Below are 24,722 nucleotides of genomic sequence, written 5' to 3'. Positions count from 1 at the left end.
CCTAGAAGGTGATGTTGTGGTTTAGGCAAGACTGGCCACTGAAACGAATGAAAGGTGCTCTTCCCAAACCTCTCCGTTGAGGTAGAGAAGGGTAAGAGAGAAAGAGACTTATGAGTTTAAAAGAAACAAAACTACTTCAATGAAATATTAATAATAAAAAGAAAGATAATAACATCAAAAAAGAAAATAATAAAATATGTACAATATATGCGAAACCAGTACCGAGCTCCCAGGATGACATGATGATCACATCACTGGCAGGCACTGGGAAGTCCCAGCGATGGAGCAGAGCTGAATTCAGGAACTGGATTCAGGAAGACATGGATCAGGATCAAAGGCAGATGAACAGACTGCCCTCCTTGGACAATGGCCGTTGAAGAAAAGAGGCTGACCCTGTGATCCCTCAGCTCTTACACTGAGCATTGGGCAGATGGGATGGAATACCCGTGTTGGTCAGTTTGGGCCACCTGTTAGCTGACCTTGGTTATTATAGCAATAAGTATAAACAAGAGCCTCTCTGAGCACAATTCCTTGGTATTAACTACAAACATCAGGCCTTATCTCTGCTAGAAGTGGATAGTGTCTGAAAAATATGCCATTAATTTCAAAGAGTGCAGTTAGTTAGACTTAACTGAAAAGTAAAATTACTGAACAGAAACTTCATTCCATTTTACCTCAAGCCAGGACGGGTGAAAAAATTAAGGCCTTTTACTGTGACTGTGGGAGATGCTCTTAGGTTCTGAGAGAAAGCATATATTTTTCCCCTCTGAAACTTTCAAACCATATTAAAATTCCCAGCTTTGCCTAGACTTTTGCTCTGTAAACCCCAAGATTCCTAGGTTTTGAGCTAGGTCTGCTTGCCAGGAGCATGCCTCGTTTAGCATGCTCTTCTCTCTGTACACTTTAAAATGAGTCTCCTGTCAGAAGAGTGTTGGCAGCAGAGTTCAGTCAGGCAAAACCCGAGGTGTCTTGTCCAGAGGTTGCTCCCATTCTTTTGTTTTGGTCTTATAAAGAAGGCTCCCACCAGCAGCACTATTTAGCTATACAACTATATTTTGAAGCAATAGAAGTCCCATGCTCTACAACAGCTGTTTTACTCAACTGAGCTTCCAGTACATTTTCAGGCTTACAAGGTCGGAGATGTATACTTACGCTGCTGCACACTGCAGAAGAAGACAAGAACATGGATTTTTGCATATTCATTTCTCCAGTCTTGTTTGCATATGGCTTTAATTCATACCAGACAGCCTTTGCCTTAACGTTCTCACACTAATTCTAGCTCTCGTGAAAGAAAGAGCACTTTGAACACTGAATATACAGACTTTATAGACCACTGCTGGCAGCGCAGCCATTTCAGGAATTCTAACCATAGTTGGGAATATGTTGCCTTTTATGCTTTCCAGCAGCAAATGTACTGATTGTTCCCGGAACCCTCCTGGGGAGCAAACCGCTGAGTGCCTTGTGATTTAGCTCAAGTCTTCAGAAAAGCAACTTTTTACTTCTTTTCTTTTGTGCCATAAAAGTAAACTTTAACTGGAGGTGTTTCAGAAGTGTTGTCCTGTCTGGCATTCCCCCGACCTCGCCACAGGTGCTGTTCTTCCTTGGGTGCCTGCAAGAAACCAAGAGCAACGATTTCCGGCTACTAAAGCCCGTAACTCTCTAAGGTATGGGCAGCTTCATTGTGGTGTTTGACCACATTAATTACGCTTCTGATCAGCTCAGCTTTGCCTGTGTTAGCAGGGTGCTAGACTCATGGGTGGGCAAGGAGGGGTTTTTCCCCAGAGCTACCTCCTGGTGGGGTTGCTGCCTTTTGGGTCTGACTGGGTTGAAGCATTAATGGTATTGCGGTGAAGCCATGACCAGTACTGTTGGGGTCAGTGAGTACCTCCTCTCTGCTCAGATAACCCATTTTGGACTGGACACATTTTGGGGTTGGACAGCCTCCCGCTTCTGAAGTTGGAGTCCAACCCATGTCAGACCGCAGAGGGAGAGGGGTTTGCAGCGGGGAGAGGGCTGGCAAACTGTAATTTCCTAGGTGGAGATGGGTTTGTTTTCCTAATAGCTGCTTCCAAAGATTTGGTGATTTGGACAAAGTATTCATTTCTATCAATCCCTTAAAGCCTACTGAAAAAACCCAGGCAGGATGGGAAAAATATCCTGGCAAGGTTTCTGGCATATGTGGGTCCATGATTCAGCTTTTTATAAATGGATAATTATTTAAGGCTGTTTTTTCCTTTGTAAGCAATACTGGTGTTTTACTAGCAAAGTGTTAACTTGTCTTTTTTTCTGTTGACATCTAGTTGTGGCCAAGCAATTTGCATAAGTATTGCTGTTATTGGCACCCCTAGAGACTTTTCTGATGTTGTCAAGAACAAAGCACTGTAAAGAAACACACAGCTAAAGATGACTGAAGATCTATGCACGCAATGTGTGATAAATTTGTCGCAATTAATTTCTTAATAAAAATCACAGTAAATAGAGGAAACCCCTTAAGATATGCTATTGGAAATCCCATAGGTATTCGAATTTCTTGAACGCTCTTCCGTGAACAGAATTTTCATTAAAATGCATGCATTTTTGTGCCAGTAATTCAGGCTGAAAAGCCACCTGTTGGGTTTTTTTCCTCCATTCACACATGCCCTTGAAGTATTTTTGGCAGCAGTAGCAGGAAGACAGTCACTCCACCAGTATCTGATTCTTTGCACTGCATGTGGGGGGAGTTATGGTGGCTTAATGACAGTGTTGGAGCCAGATGCTCTAGCATCTCCCGCCTTTGGGAGCAAGTAATTCCTGCTGCTCACATGGTCCCTCTGATTAAGTGCCTCTCGCTCCTTTTAGGAAACCATTTGCTGCCCTGCAGCACTCTCTGATTCGCACACACTTGGTGTGCATCTCCATTTAATTTGTTTCTCCCCCACTCAGCCTGCTATGTACAGTAACATGGAAGAGCAGACTTAACCCCACAGTGATCTATTATCTATTTCATAAACAAGAGACCAAGGCTGCTGCTGACACTAGTAACTTTAGTAGCAAAATACTAAGTAATTATTATCTAATTTTTCAGCTTCAGATTGATCTCAATTAGAAAAAAAAGCATGTTGGGACTCGAGTAGTCCTCAGCCGCTTTTAGCACAAGCAGGGTTAAATATTGAAGTGAAGGGACATACATTTCATTTTCTATCATGGAAGTACAACTGGTAACTGTGATGACTGTGTATCTCAGGAGGTGAAAAATGACCAACCAGTGATGAGCAAACAGTGGCAGAAAACGTAAAAGCAGACACATAATTCACAGGCCAGACAGCAAGAGATAAGACACTGCATACGAATAAGAGTATGTGGGTGTGAGAGCAAGCGAGTCATGAAGAAGAGGATTTAACCGTTTCACTGAAAGTGCAATTACACAAACAGCTCTTCTGACCGCATTTCATCAGTAGATACTACCCGGAGGCATAAAACTGTTAAAAAACCCCCAACAAATGGTATGAAAATGGCAGGCTTCCAGGCAAAATAAATAATGATGGGTTAAAAATACCAATATATAACATCTGCCTTTTAAATAATCAGCCTGGTTTCTGTTTCTTCTGTTTCTTCCTCAGAATGTGTATTTCTGGCTCATCTTCAGAGGTCTGCTTTCAGCAGACCATTTGAAGAAGGCCATGCGTTCTGGATAACTATCACCTAGATATGCTAGCTGGCTGAATGTACCTTACATTAGGTAAAATCCCTTAATTAATATTTTTCTTTCATTAATATTCTTAAAAAAAATCACTGAAAAATAGAATACTCATATTTCTTGATTTCCATGAATACCCTGTGCTGTAGTGCAATATAAACCTTTGTTTAGCCATTTGGTAAAAGATATTTATGGGCTGTCACGGCAGATATGAAATAGGAAGAACAGTATTCCAGGTTCTGAGCATGTTTTTGGTGGCTGCAAAAAAAGCAAGACATTTCTTCCAAAGTCGAATGAGAAAGAGAACGGGGCCTGAAATGAAATTGAGGGAGTTTGTTCCACCAAGAGGCAGCTTCAGAATTTTAAGTTGATGCAAACATTTTATTTTTTTTGGTAAACTTTTCATTTTTTCACCGCTGAAGTTCTAACTTCAGCTTTTCATGTTGATTATCTGTGGCTCTGTGGCTGATTCCCAGCATCAGCCTGTAAAGGCTGTTGTGTACCTCAGCTCTCCTAAGAAGCCCTTGCATACAGGATCAGTGGTTGAAACCTTAAAGAACTCCTGACTGTCTGAGGACCGGGACGTGGGGAGGATCTCCTTCCTCTGCCATGGAAATTCTGGCTGTTCCCAGCTCTGGCAGTTCAAGCTGCAGACCACTCTCTTGTAGGACAGGCATGACTATATTTTCAGAAGTGACAAGCTCAGGTTTTGCATGATCCCCTTACAAGAATTTTAGATCCAAACAGGTGAGACTTCAGTTTTCACCTCACTCAGTCAGCGCTTTTGCCATTGTCTTCAGTATTGCATGCCCGTACTGCCCTATTTGTTTCAGTAACGGACCCTATTTCCTTGTTAATGTATTTAGCTTTTTAAAGAGCGGACTTGAAAGTATATATTTATTATGGACTAAGAATACTTGTTCTCTCAAGGTCACAAACCTAACATTTTTTTCCCATGTCCCAAGCATTCTGTGAAGGACAATTTATGAGTTAAATGCGTGAACATTTTTCATAGTTCAGATTGCTGAGCTCTGGGACACTTATACTAGCTTTGTGGAAGTAGCTGATTGCACTTCAGATTTGTAAAGCCAGCCTGGATTTCCTGCTTATCTGTTTAATTTAACTGCCTTTAATGATCCAGCACATATGGTCCGATGCAGTAATACTGGATTACAAGCCATCTAGTTTTTATGCTGGAGAAAGATTCAATTACTGTGACTGTTTCACCCAACCGTTATAAAACTTGGCTGGAGTTTTCCACACTGTCTTTCAAAAGAAATTGAACTCCTTCAGTGAAGGCTGCTCTATGCTCTTGCAAATTTCAGGATGACCTTACATGGATATTTAGTTCCACAGGTTTCATGTGAGTATCTAAGTAGCGATATAGGCCAGTGCGTACTCAAATATACCTCTCTGGAGTTCTTTTTTTAAATTTATTTTTATTATAGTAATACTTTCCAGCTGGTGATACTTACATTGCCTGGGTCTGATTTAGCCAAACGACAAACAAACACATTCTTAAGTGACTAGCTCTCCATTCAGAAGTCTCATAGCTTAGTTTTCCAAATTATACTTCTGAACTATTCAATTTTTAGTAGCGTGACTAACATTAGATTTTACAAATTCTTTGTAAAACAGGCAAAAGTGGCTGAATGAGATATAATTATAGTATATAAACATCAGAGTCTCAGTCAGGATCTGCTATTCTAGCATTAAACTGCAATGCAAATAGGGACTTTAATTTGCAGAGTGTTTGTATCGGAGGAAAATATACAGGGAAAAGGTTGATTGAGTTCCACTCTGTTATGTTGTGCCCCAGCACTTCCCAGGTGGGAGGGAAAGAATGATCAGGACACTGAATTCCAAGGCACTGGGTTCATTCAGATGAATGAAATTATTTCAACGCATTTTTACAATGTACTTATATAGTATGTTTGTATCTTCAGGTCACACCACTTCTTTTCTCTGCACTGTTGAGGCATTCATGTCTTTTGGAGGTAGACAAAATAGAGTAGTCCTTCTTTAGCTCTGTATCTACTCTTGGCGAAGAATTCTGCTTGTAGAAGTGTTCATTACCCTTCCTCGAGTGGAAAGGGCCTGGGAAGCCGATCTGTAAAGAGCTCACCTCTTGCCTAGAAGAATGAAAGGAGAGCACCCCTTTTGCTCACTTGCTCCATCCTACCTGTAGCCACTCTTGTGTGGTTTTAGCCTTTCAGATTTCACTGCCCTTCAGTGCTCCACTTAAGTGCATTTCAGACTCTGCATCTAAAACCCAATTATAACTACAATCTAGGGACCTATACAATTGTACTTAAAGTTAAATGTCATTAAGTGACTGAATAATTTATCAGTGCATACAGCAAAGGTTAATTGATGGTAACATTAATTCTATGGATGTTAGAAGTATTTTAACAATTTCTGATGTTCTGATTGGCTTTTGAAATGTCTTAAAGTTTCCAAGTCAGCCTTAAGATCTATAGAAACATCTCCATTTAATTTCATGTCTCTCAGTTTTAGGAAGACAGCTCTACCTTTCATGTAGGAATTACATGCTTTTCTTCATGCTCTGGCAGGACCAGAAGAAACCAACTCTTCAGGTGCTTGTATTCATTCTGCTTCGGTAGCCTATAACTACGTACCAACCTAAACTAGAAAGATACACAAATAACCCCTGCAACCACCAAGAACACAGATGTGATTTAAGCCTTCATTGCAAAGCCAGACCAGAACTCCAATGCACCAGGGCTAGCATAGAAGTGAATAACATCTTTAACTTTGCTTTTTGACTAAGAAATTACACAAAAAGAGGAAGTCCAGACATTTGCATGAAACTTTAAGGAAATTATGCCATTTGGATTTAACAAAGTGTTCTCTTGCAAGCTGAGAGCATGGAAGTGACTTACAATGTGCCTACCCCAAGAATTCCAGGTTGTGTCTCTGTAACATTTTTCTCCCCAGGAAAGCCAGTTTGTCCACATCTGGCATGATGAATGTCATTTGCTTGCATGCTTTACAGCGTGTTACAGGTATAATTGGCTCTGCTTTGCAGGAGGAGGACTCAAAGCAGAGAAAAATTAAGTAACTTGGCCAATGTTGTATGGGAAGTCAGTAACAAAAGTTAGACTGAAAGGCTTCGGAGTGTCTGTCCAGTATTTCTCCAGTAGCTACAGCTGCAGCCTTGGACAGGTAGTTATAAATGCCCAGTTGCTTTAAATTACTTGTACAAGTGCATCCTGTGATGCCTTATCTCAATACAGTTACAACACTTAGCTCTTATTGAGGCTTTGGACAAGCCTATAGGGTAACATTTATAAAGTATGATGCTTTCAGCAATTGTCTGTTCTTAGCCACTTTGTGCAGTCACAGCAAAACAAGGAATAGCTGCTAAAATGTCAGTAATGGTTACCTTTTGTTCTCTTTGTAATATTTCCTGCTCTTACTGTCCCGACTATGCAACCATTTCAATCTCTATAATTCATTACACCTTGCAAATGCTGTTGGGGTTAATCTTATGTATAAAATGAAAACTACACTAATTGTCTAGTAAACATTCGTATTCTACCTGCATGAATGTTAGTGTGCCCACTGAATGTCTTCCACTGAACTGTAGGTGATGGAGATAAAAACTTTAAAATGTAATATCAACGTATAGGTGTTTATGATATAATGGCTAGGTCATTTTCCAGGTCCCATAGTACTATTTCAGAGATTTCGAATGCTTAGATATGATACATGATCTAAAGAAAGGTGTCTTTCAGAGTAGGTAACAGTATAAATAGTTGTTACGAATACTTTTTAGCAGTAGTTGCTAACGTAAGCACAGTGTGCTAAATGAAGTGGTGATATAGTATTGAGTTATTACAGTCACATCAGTTAACAATCATCAACCTTGTTTAAATGAAAACAATGGGCTAGCTTGTACTGGAAGAGAAATAGTAGGGGAAACAAGATGATTTCCACATTGTTTATATATCCCTATGGTGAAATGGTTTTGAAAAATATTTTAAGAATAGAACAGAACCACATTCATCTGGATGGTCTATAATATGTGACAGTGAAAGATGCTGAAGTCAAAATAAATTCAGACTGTTTACATTCAGAAACCTCAACAACTGGAAGAGATGTCTTACATTAGAGATTATCAACGAAGATCTTGCAATATTAAGTTAAAGAGAATTAAAACTCTCCTCAATTTACCTAAATTCAGATATCTGAAATTTAGGCATCTAACTTAGACCAATTGTCTAAAATCCACCACCGCCAGAGGCTGATTCATCTCATCCCAGAAGAACTGTATGAAACAGCCAGGGATAAATCACTCCTTTGGAGGTGTTTGGCTTCTGCATTGACTCCACAACTGGAGAGCTAACTCCATGTTTGGTAGCAGTAGTGGTAGTTAAATGGTAGTTAGAAGTAGTTAAAATCAGGTGAGAGAAATCCACCTGTTCTTTTCCCAATGTAACTATGAGAGGGTGTAGCTATCCTAAAATATAACTTTCAAAATCTTGATTTCAAAGGTATGCAGGTTCCTAAAGACTGAGTGTGGCACAAAGTAGGATGTCAAAAAGCTGGATGGTTTACATCCTTTGACTTCAAAGTTGGTGGAATTTGTGCTCCTGGACCGTCAAGAGAACAGGGCTTAAGTGAGCTCATGAGATCCCATTAACTTTGCATAGGAGATGCTTATGACAAATATGTTAAATATGCAGAAGGTAGGAGTCCCTTTGTACATGTTGGTCTGTCTCTTTATTTAAAATAATTTGTGTTCTGTGATATGAATGCTACTCATATAAAAGATTGCATGTTTTTTCAGGAAAGATTGTGCTGCTTTGTGAGCTAAGTGATAAGGCTTCGTATTTCCAATGGAAATTTCCAATTTCCACTTGAAAATTTTTTTTAACCAGCTTATTCTAGGATAAAGCTAAATTTGCAAAGCTTTTCTTATATATTTTTCTGTTATAAAAAGGAAATTAATAACATCCAGATGTTATCTAAGCGGGAAGGCGAGTTTATAGGTTGAAGCACTATCTTTTATTGAAACAGCTCACAGAGCAGGAGTGGAAGAAATTGATGAACTTTCCAGGACTGAGGTAATTCAGAAGTCCCCAGTGCTAGGCCCCTAACTGGGTACAAACACTTGACTTACAGTAGCATAGACTGTATTTTTTTCAGCAGAATGAAACCATTGTAAAAATACTTAATCTTTGGGATTGCCCTTCCTTATAAAACATGCTAGCTGCTCTAAGTGCTGGAGGAATACTTAAAAAATATTAAGGGCACCTATACATAACAGATTATGTAACATTCATAAATAATTATCAGACAATATTAATCAAGGTCCTATCCTAATTTACTCTGCTCCACTGGATAAATTTTTACTGAAATATTTGTCAATATTTTTATTTACCTTTTTTTGTAATCTGACCAATTTCACTTATGTTTTAAAGATGGATCTTCATAAAATGCATGATATTTGTATGAAAAATATATTATCTCTTAAAAGTAACAGAGTACTTCATATTGAGATGGAAAAAAAGTATGTGGGAAAATAGATGGGAAGTGCCTATCATGTGTCCAAACTATTGGGGTAAGTAGTTCTACTTACTGGGGTGAGTCTGCATTTATAGCTGCATTTTCCTATGCTTGCGTAGACAACACGAGAAGGTAAGTAATTTTCTAAGTAGATTTAGACAGACATGATTAGAGATAAGGAACAACAGATGTACATAAGAAGTGTACTTGTGTGTGGGACTGGTTATACATTTAAATTTCTCTTTCTGCATATGGACTATCCAGGCTGTATGTGAGCAGGCATGTTTTGCATCTGTAGGACTGTTTGAGAATCCAGGTCAGAATAAGTAACTGAAGTCCATATTGATGCCAAAATATCAAGTAAATGATACTGTATTCTGTCCTCAGTTTTTCTTCCAGAACACTTAGTTCAATCCATCCCAAATAATTAAACACTTCCTTGGAAAGGATTATCAGCCTTGTAATCATAATTTTATCAGAAATTATAGTCTTCAGATTAGGAAATGTAAACATTCTTTAAATTTAAGAGGAAAGTTGATATGGTGGAATAAACAAAAGCTATTAAACTAATTACAAGCTGGAATATATTTTTGACAGCATGAAAATTACAAGTGAAATACAATTAATGATTGGAATAGTAACAATCAAATTTTACTCCCTATGCCAAGTTTAATTTCCTGTTTTGTAAATCACAGACAAACCTCATAAACAAGCCAGCTGCTAGGTTGATGTGATTAATCAGTTTTTATAAATATGCTGGTGCTAGGTGACCAATTTTAAACAATGAACATTGAAAATCTGGAGAATCAGAAATGAAAAGGCTCCATCTTATTCAATATGAATGAAGACTGATTTTTTTGTTATTTTCAGCAAGTAGGGTAAAATGGCCTGTAGAGGAGCTGCATTGCAGTCAGCTCCTGCAATACTCCTGTGGCTAATGCCGTGATCTCTAATACTCCATCCGCAAAGTCTCTGATGCTGCTTCTTCAGCTGTGCACCATTTCATCAGGGAGCTCCAACCTGCCTCTGCACTCCATCAGCAGGACTGCTGTGTCACAGTGCCCAAAGTGATCCTCCTGTGATCCGCAGTTGTCCTTCTGCTCTGACCTCATGAGCAAAAATTGTTCCACATGGTATGAATCCAAAGAGAAAAATGTTTGTTGGTTTTTGCGTGTGTGTTTTTTTTTTTCTTTTTTTTTTTTACCTGAACCAAATAATCCCAGCTGTGGACTCTGGTCGGAGTGAAATTCCAGAAAGGAGCATTCAGAACAATTGCCTTTGCAAAGCCATTATGGCAATGGAATCATAAAATAATTTAGGTTGGAAAAGACCCTTAAGATCATCAAGCCCAACTATTAACCTAACGCAGCCAATCCACCACTAAGCCATGTCCCTAAGTGCTACATCTACACATCTTTTAAATACCTCCAGGGGTAATAATATCATTGCATGGCCAATTGAAGCATCACTTGAAAAATTATGTCATGAAGGGTTAATTCTACATATATTTATGAAAAGTGAGATGGCAACAGTTAGTCCTATATAAAAGTATAAATCACCAATATGGAATCAGAGCTGGTGAATCTGTGATAAATGTTTTGCTGAAACTTATATTCACACAGTGAAACATGGTACTTAAAAGGCATTGCCAAAATTTTGAAGTAATCTGTACTTTTTCTTTGGAGCAACCAAGGGTAATTTTTTTTGAATGGCACATCATTAATGTGTAATGTAAAGAATATGGGGGTTTATCACTATGATTCAATTGATTTTTACACATAAAACTTCTGCAGCATTTCCAAAAAGTCATATTTGTTTCTCAGTATGTTTTTCATAAAGTAGTGGGGTTTTTTCTCCGCTGTTGGACTATTGCAGTGTTTTAAGGGGAAATGTATCACCAGGATTTACCATGCTGGAGCATTGAAGGACAAAGTACCATATTGTGGGACAAAGACAACGATGGTCTTAGCAGAACAGATACAAGTGATGTTGTTTTTCACAGACTCCTTAAAAGGCTTTTCAACAAAATATTGAACTAGCAAGTTGCCCTAACTCTTCTTGTTATTGAACTAGCAAGTGGTCCTAGCTTTTCTGACAGCTCTCCTTCTAGAATGCCATTATAAATGTAAGAGATTGTAGTGCAAGTATTTAACCTAAAAGCAATAAAGTCTTGCAAGAAATGAGCTGCAAGCCCAACAAAAAAGCTCCAGACTGATGCCTTTCAGCATTAGGGAAAGCTGAATTTCGTGTGAGTCCTTAATTAATAATTCCAGTCACGTTGGAGCATTTTTAATCATGCTATTTCACCAGTTCTGTTCCCAAACCCTGATCCTGATCAGTCACCAATATATGAATTCCAGTCCAAGCCATCTTCACCAAAATGCCGTTTGATCATTTTAATCTATTAAATATCACTTCAGTAAAGTAACACACTCCCTATCACAGATTTCCATGTAAACAAAGCACAAATAAATTGAGGGTGTGGAGGGCAAAGGCTAAGGGAACAGGCTTGATCTGCTTTCTGGTGCTTAAGGGTCTGACTGGACTCTTGTATAACTGATTTACTGGTTTAAACGTAGGACCTGCCTACATCAAATGAACCTTAGAGTGTAATCAAAAAGATGAATCTGGTATGTTTGAAAATATGAAGATTTTTTCTTCTTTGAAGACCTTTGGGGACTCCAATGGAGTCGTCTTCTCCATCTTGATAAAATCACTGTTTGTATACAACAGTGTTTCTTATATAATATCTGCCACTGAAACTGTGCTCCAGTCTAACATTGAAACCACAACAGTTTGAGTAATCACCCTGTATTTATTCTTTGATCAGCTTCTGTACAATGGCATCACTGAGGAAAAAGACAACAGTATTCCAAAGACACTAACATTGGTTAGTTTAACTAAATCTCTCACTTCAGCCTACAGTACTTGTAAGAAAAATATATTAATGTGACTTGTCTATCTTGGAGTAGTCTTTATCAGGAGTTTGAAATGTCTGAAACAATATAATTAAAGAATTCTTAAAAGTGTACTTGAGTGTTGTGATCTTTCTTCACATTTTATAGTTTGTCTGAAATAATTTTACCATGTCTTCTGAAAAAGTGATGAGAAGCCAGTCGCGTTAAACTGTATTTCTTCTATTGTAACCTAGGTCCCTGGTTATACTCAACAGCATAATTGTTGAGTTTTGCAGCTCTGGCTCTGGAACTGTGATCAACACTTCACTACACTAGCATGGTAGAGAACTATTTATAGACCTGTTTAACAAAATCAATTTCTGCAAGGGAAAGTACACCATATTTGGATTGAAAAAGACCTATTACATTCTTTCCTGTTCAATGTCCTACAAATGCAAGTTCATTTCTACAGTATACTAACTGCTTGCTCTGTAATGTATTGCATAAAAATATAGGGCTTTACGTCTCTGAGAAAACTCTACAGAGCAACACTTTTTCCTCCCACTCTTAAGATATTTCCTGACTTAAAAATTCTTCCTAATTAGCTGTGCACATTGATATGCTGTCGTACCGTTCTGTCTTCCACCTCTCACAAGGAGCAATAGTCTTTTTACAAAACTTTTCTCATTAGTAACTATTTTTAGTTCTTACCCATGTGCTTCCCAAAGACAGTGAAAATGTGGACTCTTTTTTTTTACCTACTTCCTTTTTTTAAAGACCGGCACTTTCATATTCACAAAAAAGTCTGGCATATAACATACAACTGTCGTGACCTCAGCTTTTGAAACCACTCACACATGCATCTTCCATTTCTTCGGTATGCAGAAATGCTTGTTTATGCCAGCCTCTGCTTTCTTTACATAACAAGACATTGCTGCTTTCATAGAGTAATTCATCCAGCTTTCTCTGATCGTTCTCATGTGTTCATAAACATATACTTGTCCCAAATGTTGTTCTTGGGGTACCTTATGTCAGGGTTGGCAACAAACAAGAATTTTACTGCTTCTGGAAATTTAGATCAGATTTTGCAGTAATTTGCTGTGATTTTCCCTTTATAGGCATATGGAAGCACTGTGAACATGGATCTACAAGTAGTCTTTTTAATCAAATGAGTTGTCAGTTCATCAATTTGCAATTGTAGGTAGTTATAAGTATGCAGCTACTCATGAAAATATAACAACAATTAAAATTGTGATAAAAATGACATCTTTTGAAAATCTCAGCGCGGTAACTTCTGTTAGACATATCCTGATATACAAATAAAAAAATTGTCTTAAAATTTTCATTTTAAGAGATTAAAAAACCCCCGAGGTTTCTGCCTTTATTGGTCTGGGCTATAGTCTCTCTGTCATAGGTGTTGAAATCCTGCCCTGCAGCACTTGGAGAGTAACTGTTTCAGAGAAAGAGCGCTCACTGAACCTGATTTCCCAGAATGGCTGTAGGCAAAATTCTTTCTTATTTGCACAAATAGGTTTCATGACCGTGTGCACAAATTGTATCCTAATGTGGCCTTAGAGGCAGGGTTCATAGTGGCAATCAGTACAGCACTACAGAAGCATTTGGAGAGCAAATGAACGTGTGCTAAGGATCTGACATTCATACTATATGCATTTTAAGGGAAGTTTACTTTACTTAGCAGGCTGTGGACTAAATATTTTAGGGTCTGGAGAAGCATGATTTCAGAGCACATGTTCTGGCTTGGTTTCGTCTGAAAGGAACCGAGGCTGAGCACTCAGAGCCTGGTCCCTGTGTGAATCTAACTGGTAAGTGGGGATAATCAGAAGATTTGTCTCAGAACCCCACTCCCAAACTGAAAAAAGGCATTAATTTAGGACACTCAGACCTAGTCAAGCATCCAATTGCTCTCTTCAGCACACTTGTCGTACCCAATTCAGGAACATAATTATTCACAAAAGCAAAATATTCCAATGTCTATTTGCTTTTCGTTACCATATGTAGGGTTTGAGGGTTTTTTTGTGTTTTGGTTTGATTTTTTTTTGGTAATTAAATATTCTCTAATGTCTTTTCTTTTCTAGAACAAAAGGGAGGGATCATAAGGGATCTAGAGTACCATTATGATCAGGCCCCTTGCAGCCAAGTTTCTGGATGACTGCTTTGAAAAATAACTTTTCCTTTCCTAAAACAATGGATATACTCCTGAGCAAAATCGTGCAATCCGTCAATTCTGCATAGGTTTATGGATTGAAAGGAAGGTTAGAGAGAGGGAACAAACAGAAGAGGAGGATTCTAAATAGGCAATAAATGGTATTAAATTGCTTTAGTTCTCACAGTTTGAAATTTGCAAAGTGTAAGATATGTCATTTATTCACATATGCACTGTCAGAGTGCTCTCAGGGAGCATTATTAGTCTAGCATTGAAAGTTACTTCAGTGATTCTGCTCTGAGATAGGAAAAAAAAGGCTGAACCAGATGGGGAACTAAGGGCATTGCCAAATCATCACCAATCCCAAAGGATTTCTTCTGGTAGTTTTTAAAGAACTCCTAACTGAAACGTATTTGGAAGCAAAAAGGAGGGGAAAGCAAGGGGGAAGAAAATACTCATAGGTGTTCTTCTTTGTATTTTTTAGAATAGATTATGTAGTGTAAATTAATCTTACTTTTTCATGTGTGGTTCATATGAACCAGGAAAATCCTAGCTTCTACCTGGTTTTTCCTCCATTCAGGTAAAGGAAAAGATAATAATTTCCATAGCACAGTTCTTGAATTAAAAAAAAAAAAAAGCAGGCTAAACTTTTCCTCAAATTTAATGAAGTGCCAATAGCAAAGCATTCAAGCTTTGTCCTAGTAAGTATATGCTTCAGTCATATCCTGAATCAAGGCCAATAAATTGTGGTGTTCAGAACTGCTGCATATCGTTGCATGTGCTTTTTTTATGGTAATGACAGACCTCTCCAATGACACGGTATCTTTTCTATTGCAGCACTGAATATTGCGTGGGAAGTTAATAATATTATAATTTAATATAATATGCTGTGAATATTAATAGCATAAAACATTTTAAATTCCCTGGTATTTTTTTAAACCTAGACACCGATCAGTGGCACACAGAGTTATTATTATTATATTTTCTTACCTTCAAAACAACTTAGAAGTACAAGAAAATCCAGCCAAAAAAGCAAAAAAAAAAGTCTTGTGAAGACATAACAAATTTGGGCTCATTCATGAGCTATCTTTTTGAGTGCTCACCTTTGCAAAGAACAGACAATGTCCAAGGGAATAGTTGTTGAGTTTCTCAGCTTTTCTGTGGTTGGTCCCTATAGCAGAAACAGAAGTTTTTGAAAATGTTATGATTTTTTTCCCTATCAATATCAGAGTATAAAATAGAAAGTGAGTTTTATTGAGATATGTATCTGACCCTGTGTATTCTGAATGTTTGGCAGATAACACTTGAATTTCAAAGTCTACAGTGATTTGGCAACTAGAAAAGGAAGGAATCTGTCTTTACTAAAGGAAATGTAATAAAATCTGTAAAGCCTCACTGCCTTTGTAGTTGTCTTCTGTGATACAACCTGTTGATCAGGAATGACTAGGTTAAGAAATAAAAAGTGTATTCTACTTTTACTGTGGCCTGTCTCCTCTGAAGAACTACTTTTCTGTCAGTTCTGTGTCATTTGTGTTTTGCATCTGTTTTACTAACATTTAATCCAATTATAATACCTCTACTGAGTCCTCCAAATGCCGAGAAGTAATGTCTCATGCCCATAAAGAAATGCAGATTATAGAAAGTTGATAAAATTGTTCCTGGGGCTAGATTTACAGAGGAGGTGAGGCACTGAGATTTCACCTAAAGTCCCTTTTAGGGCTATGCAACCCTTGATCACCTTCTACAATACAGTTTGACTTTAAGATACTGTTAGATCTTGATCCAGCTCTGTCATGCCTTGAACATAGACTCACTGTGTCTTTCTCAAACTTTCAACTGTAATTTGTACAGCAAACAAACATAGATAAAACCAAACCACCTCTACTGTCTCTCCTCTCCAAAATGACAGAGGATATAAATTGGATTGTTCGTGATACTTCACATGAAGTAAATTGTGTCTAGAAACTTATTATCTGGAACACTGCTGATCTTTGTCATTCATCATTAACATTAAGACAGTAATACAGAATTCAGATTTCCTTGTGTATATTCTATAGTTCTTCTTGAGATGCTAATTTTAGTTCTACAATTCTCTTGCCATTTACTTTAGCTTTTCAGAAATTATCTTACATAAACTTTTGCCGCGATTGAGAAATTATGATCTTAATATTTTATGTCATTGGAATGCATGAACCTGCATGTTCAGTAAGATCAGAATCAGGAGCTTTTTTTTTTTCCAGAAGCAAGTAAAATCTTGTTGCAAATAACACAAAGACATAAAAATAAAAGATATATAAATATATATAATGCCCTGGTGTATATATAATGCCCTAGTGTATATATACTGCCCTAGTGCCTTTCTTTTGCCAGTCCTGTCTAAATCATGAAGTCTTCTTCCTTTCAGGTTCAGCTGCCACCAGGAATTGCCAGTTTCTGTGACAACTTTATCATAATTGTTACAAACGTTAGGAGTGAAGACACATCTTACTCTAATACAAGTAATCATCTTTGCAAGGTTGTGACTTGTAAATAAACAACAATCTTGAGTGCAACACAAGAAAATGTTGTGTGGAGGAAATGTTACATGCATCCCTGCAGAGAAATGTGGTGTAGGTCAAAAACTGTTCCCCAAGGGTGATCTGTGGTTTGGAGTACACTCACGGTCTGGACAGGAAAGGGAACTGAATTTAGACTCTAGGGCTACCTCTCTATCAGGACACATAGCATGGCCCACCCTTGGGCTTATGCGCTACCCAGAATTGTTTATTGTCTTAAATTGTTAACAAGCTCCAAGGAACAGTGTTAGCCCATATCCATGCCAAAAAGGTCTCTGCTCAGGCACGGAAAGGAATAACACAGGATATGGGAAGGAAAAAAGAGTTCAGCCATTTGGATGTACACCACGGTGTTGCTTGCACTTCATTGTATTTACTGGTGTAGGTGTAGCCCCAGACTTTACATTCAGCCCTCTGAGTATTGTGTACTACAGAAGAGGAGTCAGATATGATGAAGAGTTGACAGATATGATTGCTTTTAATCATAGACTTGATTGGGAAGGAGATAGAAGAAACGAGATACCAAGGTTCATAAATAGCAACTTGTAAAATCCATTAATTGCTGCTAGTTGCATTAAGAAAATACATAGCAGAGCCCTCCTGGGGAATGGAAATGCCTTCAATTTTGAACACGAGACCAGAGGACAAATATATTGATCTTTTTTTCATAATTGTACTATTCTTTTAGGTAAGCGACTATGCTAGCTCTACCGGTATAAAGCTTGACTACCTTTTTCTTTAGACATATTGATTTGCCCTCATTTCCAATAAGTTTGTGAATATGGAATTGCTTCTGTGGAAAAGGCAAAAAGAAAGATCATTTGTTTTATATTACAAGACTGTGGGTTAGCTTGATCTTGTTGACATACGCTGTAGTCACTAAGATACAAATCATTAACATACCAGCTCTAACAACATGCTTTGGATCCTCCTGACTTTTGATAATTAGCAAGGTATATGTACTCCTTTTGTCAATAACCAGAAGATACACAACTTATTTTCGCTGGTTATATTCTCTAACAGTAATAATATATATTGAACAAAGACATTAAAAAAGTATTCACAATGCACATGGTTTTCATAAAAATATTTCTAAATATTTCTTAACAGAACTGTTTTTGATTTGTGTTTTTGATCATGATAAAGAGCATGATGTTCCCTTTCAAATTTAAAAATGTTGAATAGTTTTAAAATATTCTCATACGAGACTAAACAGCAGGTTGTTTTTTTCTCCCACCCTCATTCTCAGAAATGGTTGAAATATTCAGACAGAAATGTTAGGGGGGAAAAAAGATACAATTTGATTAACAGGTATAGTAGAAAACTTTCATTTAAAATTGTTAACATTTAGAAAAATTCTAAGCAATTGGAAATAAAACCTTTTCACACAAACCAGAGTTTTGTTTGAGTTTGCCATGGACAGTTTTGCCTATAGTTAGCAACACATAAGGCCTTTTTACTTTTGTCAAATGTTTCATCCTGAATGCTTGCAGAATTGTTTGTATGAATAATTCCCATCTGCAGGTTGTTTAGAAACAGCCTAGTGGTATTTGTTCTCTTGGGTTATGTGAGTAATTTTATCACGGATTACTCACAATAGAAATAATTAAGCCCCAAGCCAGGATCAGGGAGCTGCAGATATGGGCACGTACACACACACTTTGCCCAGAGCAACTTGCATTCAATGCAAACCAGGTCCTGACAAGTCGTGGGAACAACAGTAGAAAGTGGAGAACACACTGCATGTGTCAATGAGCGTAACGGTGCTAGGAATATGCTTTCATGCTGGTCTAATTCTGTCCCTCTTCCAGGAGTTGTTTTCAGTGACGCAAGTCCAGGATAAACGTATGTAACTTGGAAGTACTAAACCATTAAAGATTGTTTTAGAGGCAAATAAATCCAATGTGCGTGTCCACCGATAGATACACGTGCATACGAGTATCTCAGTCCCTTTCTCACTCTGCCATTTGGCATTGCAACCTGGGTCTCGTTCCGCTCCCTGGGCCGCAGCAGTGCTGGCAAGAGGCAAGGCAGCAACCCTGGCTCCTCGGCTGGGAGCAAAGGAGGGCGAGGCTGATGACACTCTGCTACCAGCGGTTCTTGGGGTTTGGACAGAACTCAGTAACAGAGACTTGTTTGTAGTTAAGACTTAAGAGCATTTATACAGGCTGTCTGAAGCCGCTGAGGATTCACAAACTGTCCTGCAAAGAGCTGTTGTCACAATGACTGCAAGTAAAAATCATCCCACGGGTAGCAGCCAAGCCCTCGTTCCTGAAAATGTTTGAATCTATGCATTCAGCTATCCTAAAATAGCTTGTGCAATGAGTAAGCTATTAACTTTTACATAGAGAAATTAATCAGCCATATGTATTCTTTTAGTGATGTTGCAATCTACTTGACCTGTAATTAAGGTTCAGCACAACAGTGATAACTATTAAGGGAAATCAGTTTGCTGAGAAGTAGAGGCAAGAACAAAATTGCTCTTTTGGCTGAAGCTCTGATGTTACACATGAACTTTGACCTCTTGGAAGGCTTACTCTCTCTCTGACAATACCCACGCTGCTTGATCAAAAGTGGCTTTAGCATCTGAACATCTGCTGTGCTGGCTCATGATTTGTCACGTTGGGCATGGTCTTGCTCTGATAGGATTAGAACTCCTGAAAGAAATAGAAGCAATAGAGATTTGAAACAACTTTTGTCAAATCTTCCAAACGAAGTGAGCTTGGAGTGGACTAGCGTCCTGAACAGAACATCTTCAAAGCTTACTTAAGTAGTTCCTGCAGTGGAAAGCAGTAGTCATCCCTGCATATTCTTGTTACTCTGACTCACAGATACTTGTGATTGTAAGCAGCTGACAAGCAATCCCATTGACTGATGTAAGTCATTTCAGTATCAGAACTAAGGTTAGAGTAGACCTGTAGTTCAACACAATGCTAAGGGAAATGTTGCTGCTAGAGATTCTTTACTAAAGGAGAGGTAAAGCAGAGCCACTTCTGCTCATTGCCAGTGTTATAAAACAGAGAGCCCTACAGCTTCTGAAACTGTGGTATTGTGCTTTCTGCAGATGCATTTTCTTACCCAGACCTATAAGGAAAGCAAAGTACTGCCTTACTTGTTTTTGTTGTCTGAGGACCAGCAAGTTTGCGGAAACTATCATAGGCGCAGAGTATGTTTTAGGGCCAGTTGTAGCTGTAGAGTAGGTTTTATTTGGACAGGTATACTGAGCACTAGTGATTGACAAACACTAAATCAGGCAGTAACCTGAACTTGCCTTATTTCTGTGTAACGCCTCAATTAGCTACCGCACTCCCCATGTTCTGCCCCAAAATATCATGCATTGTTGTCATATGTAATTTATGCGATAATACACACATCCCCATTTTTTTATATATATATACACGTATATACAATTCAAATGTTAATTTGGGTTTGTGAAGCATGAAAGGTTCTACAAAGTATTAACTGTCATTGTAGCAGGTGGCCCTAAGTCTGCCAGCTCTGTTGAGACACTGTGCTTCATTTGATGAAAACTAGGAAGGTTAACTGAGCCACAGAAAGAGATGACAGGGCAATAAGGAGAACTGACAAGCAAGTAACGGCAGAACAATGCTTCACCAAAATGTTCAAGGAGGGCAGGAATGAGTGGTATAGGCAAAGCTAAGAGGCTCTGCTTGCTTACAGGCAAGAAACTCAAGTTCATAATCTAGAAACTGCAGTGAATTGTCTCTAGAAATTTTAATAGAACCTGTTCAGTGGTTCTGTAAAACATCTGAAAATCTTCATGGCTGCTGGTGTCTGTGCTTGGAAATCATTGGGCTAGACTTTCAGCCAGCTTCAGTGGGAATACGAATGGCTTCAAAAGTCCCTGTGAGCTTCCATAAGCTTGTCCAGGTTTGCAAAACAATCTCCCCCACCCCACCATTCCTCCATTCCTTTTCTGGAGTTGATGGAGGAGATATTCATCCCTCATAAATATCCCTAAGAAGTTACTGGCGAGAGTTGCTGAACCAGAAGATGGGACGGTAAGTCACCACTGGTGATTTTCTCGAAGGATTTTGCTCAAAGAAGCAAAATGGATATTGTGAACAAATTGATTCAGGGCCATCATCTCTGAGCTGCATCATAATCTGGGACTAAGCTGTTGCAGTTTTCATACAAATTCCCTATCTGCACCCTTGGACCTCTCTATAAATAAGCTGTAGGTAGAAGAAAGTAGACCTCAGGAAGTTGGTAAGATGTAAAACTGTGTCTGCATTTGTATTCTGCTTTTGAAAAAAACCAATATTGCCTGAAAAGATGTTCAAAATCCTATGACAGTGATTTTTCTCCAGCAAGAGGAATGATTTATAAAGGCATGTGATTTTTATTGATCCATGAATATATTACTCTGTTTTGGCCTTGGTATAAAGATGTGATAGATTACTATGAAACTGAGCAAGAAAATAATCTTTAAAAAAAAACCTTTAATATTTTATATAGCGCTTTTTAAAAAGTAAACTGTGATATACCATTCAACCTCTGTGGTTTTCTTTTACAAAAAAAAAGTGACAATTTGATGAACACATAATACACGAGTTTTTCTGTTGCCCTGTGTTAACAGAAGCACTTATCTTATATCTGGACAATCCGTCAATCTGCAATATGCTGTTGGCTGTGATCTCCACAGACACACGATGAATGAAGGTATCATTGCCCTGACGCTCTGCAAGGATTGTCTTTCATGTGTTTTGGCAGCGACCACTTTGCTTCCTCTGTTTGATTTACTGAGGGACAGTCTCATACTTCTTTTTTTATTTATATAAGATGAGAACATTTTTTCCCTCTCATATTTCTTTTCCTCTTCATGCCCCTTTGTTATACAAGTTCACTGGAGAGAACAAGCAGACAAGTCTGGGTCTTGTCCATGATGTTATTTCTGTAACTCATGCTGCAAGTTACCCTTCATCAGCGCTTATATCCAGGGAAAGCATCCATAACAGTGCTTGACTTTACTGCAAGAAGAAGTAGAGATTTGGTTGTGTCGTGGTCTAACCCCAGCCAACAGCTAGGACTACGCAGCCTCTCGCTCGCACCCTCCTTCCCCCAAAGGGTAGGGAGAAGAGAGAGAAAAGGAGGGGAAAGGAAAAAAACTTCATGGGTTGCTCAAGACAGTCGAATAGGTAGAGCAGAAGCTGCACACGCAAGCAAAGCAAAACAAGGAATTCATTCACTGCTTCCCATCAGTAGGCAGGTGTTCAGCCATCTCGAGGAAAGCAGGGCTCCATCATGTGTGATGGTTACTAGGGAAGACAAATGCCATCACTCTGAACGTCCCCCCTTCCTTCTTCTTCCCCCAGCTTTATATACTGAGCATGATGTCATATGGCATGGAATATCCCTTTGGTCAGTTGGGGTCAGCTGTCCCAGCCATGTCTCTTCCCAACTTTTTGTGCACTCCCAGACTACTCGCTGGTGGGGCTTTGTGAGGAGCAGAAAAGACCTTGAGAACTTAGCAACAACTGAAAACATCAGTGTGTTACCAACACTATTTTCATCCCAAATCCAAAACAGCACTATACCAGCTGCTAGTAAAAAAGTCAACTCTATCCCAGCTGAAACCATGACAGGGCGTCATGAGCAGTTCCCCCCACCTTCTCAGTATATACCAGAGCTATTAGAAGAAAATAATACTCAGGATGTAAGTGTCTACTTGCCTTAAAGAAGTTTGCACTGGGGTGAAAAACCCCCAGGAACAGGCAGGTAGAGGCTGTTGCAGTGAGAGACAGAATTAGTACTTTGCGAGAGCCGGGCATGTATTTCTTTCCCTTTCTCATGACCTTTTCTAGCTGTTGCTTTGTTATTCATCAGAGTTGCCAGTTATGACTCACATCAAAGAATATTTTATCACAGCCATGAGCCACACATATCGTTCATGAGCTGTGTTTTAATCTATTCCACAACCTCTCCCTACGAAGGGTTTTGTTCTTTTGACACAGAAATTGTTCATTTCCCTAGTTCTCAGGACAGAAAAAACCTTTAAAAATGGAGTTACTTGTCTCCAGCCCCTGTTCTGGTTGGCTTGGATATATCAGTTTTGACGACATTTTCTGAAGGATTCCTTGTCAGCTCAATAAGGCTTGAAAATTAGATAAGCTTGCATCTATCATCTTCTTCTCACAGCGTGTGGTGGAAAAAGGCATTCGCACTTTGTGGAGGTGTCGTGCTTCATTTGGCTGCCCAGTGTTGCTCATGACATTTCTGTTAGCCAAACACAGCAAGCATGGTTAGGTATTGCAATTGTCTACAAAAAGCTTTACAAATAATGAATAACCAAACTCACAGGACTGCCATGAGGAGGTAGTACTATTGGATCTAGATCAGAAAGTCTGGAGGATTTGTATGCAAGATCATGCTATTATCCCTTCATAAAAATCACCGAAACAGGCAGTGAGGAAAGATCTGGACTTTATTTCATCCGCAAGTCTCTGCGTTCCTGTGACTTTTTTCTTATTATCAAAGTTAGGCAAACAAATATGGAATTAATTAATTTTCCCATGTATTTCTAGTGAACTTTTGTTATGATTCAAAATGTGTCTTTGTAACCATTAATGGTCTTTGCATTGATCTTGTTTACATCTAATCACAAATGCTGAGTATCAGTTATCTCAAAAATAGTTTCTCTTTCTCAGGTTTAAAAGAAGTCTCCTGTGGATAATAGCCTAGATGAACAATAGAAGAATTATAGGTCTCTGTAGGGGAAAATATCATCATATTACAATGAGAAACCGCAAATAGATCACCAGTATTATTCTGCCTGGAGCACAGAAGAATTAGAGAGCACTTGACTGAGACACTGCAAATGATGAAGGGCTCAGAAATATTTTTTTTTTTCTTTTTACTGTACCATATTTTAGTGAAAGTAATATATTAAATTAAAGGGCACTAATTTGAAGATCAATAAGAGGAGTTTTATAAACCATGCATGGGTGTGGCTGTGGTTGGGTGCTTGTGTGCATGCAGAGAGAGAGACAGATGTAAATCCTGCAACATCTTCTACTGCGCAAAGAACTAAATAAACAGGTTGTGAGTGGATTAAGGACCAAATATTTTATGAATATGTACTAATTTTTGATGTGTTTTCTCCTTTTCTCTGACATTTGGTTTCTAACAGTCTTAGCGTATCTAATTGCGTGGTATTACAGCAGCCCCTCTTTCCATGAAGTACAGAAATGTGGGATATCTTTCAGAATCTCTCCTAATGCCCGTCATTACTTTGAGCGTATAAAGTGGAACTTTATAATGTAAGTCAAGTCAATTCAACACATCAGAGTGAATGAAGGGACGAACAACAGACTTCACTTTAATCCACGTTCCTAATCTATCTCAGGACAGCTATATATCATGTAACTGCTAATTTGGCATCTAGCCATATAGAAGGAGAAGTTTTGACAGCCAAATATTTTTCTTTGTTTTTCTTTTGTAAACAGAAGATGAAACGAAACACTTGGACTGCTAAGAAAAACTACTTTTGGTTGAGCTATTCATTACCTAAGAATTTGGGCTCAGATCTTCAAAGAATTTATGCATCATTTTGGTTGTTGTTGCAATATCTATCCCTTAAAAATGGTTTTAGTAATTGTTTTTTTACCACTAAAGTGTTTCCTGCTTGTGAAAATTATTTCAATATTGACACAAAGACACTTTGATCTAGAAAAGAAGATGTTTCAATCACTGTTAGGTAGAAGCTGTCTTAAGGATTCTAATTTTTTTTAAACAACAAAAGCATAGAATGTTATAACCATTTTAACTATCTTAAATAAAAAGGCTACAATAGCATTAGGTGCTTAATATGCACAAGAGAGGCATGCTGTCAAATAATGGAAAAATAATATGAAAAGTCAAAATGAATGTTCAGAGCT

Source organism: Rissa tridactyla, chromosome 2, assembly GCF_028500815.1.
Source record: "Rissa tridactyla isolate bRisTri1 chromosome 2, bRisTri1.patW.cur.20221130, whole genome shotgun sequence".
Lineage (NCBI taxonomy): Eukaryota > Metazoa > Chordata > Aves > Charadriiformes > Laridae > Rissa > Rissa tridactyla.
Note: the sequence above shows the minus strand (reverse complement) of the source record.